Here is a 2,897-nt window from a genome sequence, read left to right on the forward strand (position 1 = left end):
CAATTGCCACTGTTCCTGCTGCTGCTACACTGGTGGGGAGAAAAGCTTTTTGTACAGCCCTCTGCTCTCTACTTCTATCATGAGCTGGCTTTGAGATTCTAGTGGAATTCATTCATTCACCATGGTTTTTGTATGTTTGTTTGTTTGTTTTAAGGCAATTGCTTTGAGCCCAGGACTATACTTCTCACTAGAGATAACATAGATTAATGAAGCACTGGTTATTTATCACCAGATAGGAAGAAGAGACACATAAAATGACAAATTATAACCCAATATAATGAACACATCTTCTCGTTGAAATGAAATATATATAATAGAAGCTCAATCACTTTTCTTCATGAGTGTTTAATCCATCTGAAAACTGTCAGAGGCTTAGAAAACACATCGAAACATGTTCTTTTCTCCTTCAATTTGTATAAAATATTTTTTTAATGAACCTAAATTGTTAATTGAATTTACATATAGTAGTCTCACATTTGAAAGATAGTTTTCTTGCTTTGCAATTAGTGGCTATTGTTCCATCCCATTCACACATGGGACTTATCTGGGGCGATGTGGTTTGTTTTCATTTCCTGGAACAGAAGAGAAGGCAACATAAAGAATGAAAACGGGAAAGAACTATGTGTAGCAAGGACCCTTACAAATCTAGGGAAGGGTGTTTATATCACCAAACAACACAAGAGCCTAATAAACCAAGCAAAAGGGCATACTTGAATGACCACACCATAACCCCTTCACATAAACACCCAGACTGGATTTATCTGAATGCTTCATGTGTGCAAGGGTGTGTATGCATACAACTGTGTGTTTGTGTGGTCATACAATTTAATAAGTGCAGCTGTGTTTATTCAATTATATAACATTCCACATATACACGGAGCACACACGTGGCTGGAGATCATTCGGAGATGCACTCTTGAAAAGTGTCTAAGTAAAAGAATTGTACAAGCCATGAAAACCAGTTCACACTAATTTATATACCACATAAATGCAGAGAGATACTTAAATTTACGCTGACATCACTGCTTTGAAACCTGAAATTATTAATTCAACTGAATAACTAGATGTAGTCCATTTAGAGCACTTCTGAGAATAGTCACACACTTGATTAAAGGAATTGAAAAATTATATTTACATGAGAATAGTAAAGAAATCGGGATTATATTACATGGAAAAGACCAAAGTATGAGTGCTAACTTACTGTTTTGAAATATGCAAAAGCTATACTACAGAAGACAATAACCCACATTTTTGACAACAGAAGAGATACATATAATATTAGATAATTTTGTCTTACAAAGATGATTTGTCAAATACTAAACTGTATTACAAAAATGGAGACTGAGATCCTATTTAAGTTCATTTTTAATATGCAAACAACTATAAAAATACTGAAATTCTCTCTAAGAACTTACTGTTTTTTCTCAAAACTCTCTTTTCCCATCTTGGCCCTCTGGTAAAGCATGGAGAGCAGAGGATTTCATGACCGCTGTGAAAGTAAGAAGCCAGAGCAGCGAGAACTGACAACTCCAAATGCTGGCTACCAAGTTGAGCAACTGGAACTCTCATACATAACTGGTGGGAGTATAAAACGATACAAACAGCTTGGAAAACTATTTGGGTTATTATCAAGCTAAAGATACATTTACCATGTGACCCAACAATTCTATTCTTCGTCATTTACCCACAAGAGATAAAAACATATGCCCACAAAAAGACGCATGCAAGAATGTTTATTGAAGTTTTATTCGCAGTGGATAAAAACTGGAAACAATCCAAATGTCCATCCATAAGTGAATAGATAAATCAAGTGTGACATATTCATAGAACTGAATACTACTCTGCAATAAAAAAGAGTGAACTACTAATGCATGCAATAAAAGGATAAATCTCAAAAAATATTATTTAGGTGAAGGAAACCAGACACAAAATAGCATGCACTATATAATTCCATTTATATCAAGTTCAAGAATAGGCAAAATTAATCTACAGTGATGGAAATCAGCATGGCAGTTAGTTATCTATTAGGCAGGAGTGGGGATTGATAGGTAAGGAGCAAAAGATAACTTTTTGTGATGACTGGTTATTTACACAGGAGTGGACATATGTCAAGACTTATCAAACTGTGCACATAAAATTTGTGCATCGTTTCATATAAATTTTATCTCACTAAAAAAAATGAAATGACCAAAACCCTCCAATGACTCATCTTACCTAAAATTAAATTAAACTTCCTTTATATGGCCTCTAAGGCTCTCATTTTCTCTCAGACCTGACATCTAATCAATCTGCCCCTTGCACACTTCTTTCCAACCTCAAAGGCCTCCTTACATTTCTTGAACATGTGCACATGCTCTTGCCTCAGGCCTTATACTGCTCTTCCTTCTGCTAGGAACCGTCCTCCTCCATGCATCTATGCAACCAGCTCCCTCACTTCATTCAGATCTTTGCTCACATGTCACCTCATAAGGTAGTGCTCCCTAACACCCTTCCTAAAATAGCAACACCTGTCTCCAACACGCATACACTCACACAATCTCACTGTTCTTTATACCATCTCCCTTTTCTTCATAATAGATATCGATCCCAGACATATTATATATTTATTCATTTTTTCTTTCCCCGCCTCTATATATGAGGAATTCTGCAGCCAAGACCTTTTTATTATTCACTAATGTATCCCTTAGTACCTAGAAAATATCTGACACATAGTCAATAAATATTTGTTGAATAATTGAACAGTTAAGCAGAGGTTAGATAAGTGGAAAGGCGATGCAAACTTCACTGGGAGAACAAACCAGATGTTCCAGCTATTTGTTGTTGTATAATACACCCCAAAACTAATAGCTGAAAACAACAACAAAAGTTTTACTCGCAACAACTGCAATGTGGGTAGT

This window comes from Pteropus alecto, unplaced genomic scaffold (genome assembly GCF_000325575.1).
Source record: "Pteropus alecto unplaced genomic scaffold, ASM32557v1 scaffold106, whole genome shotgun sequence".
NCBI lineage: Eukaryota > Metazoa > Chordata > Mammalia > Chiroptera > Pteropodidae > Pteropus > Pteropus alecto.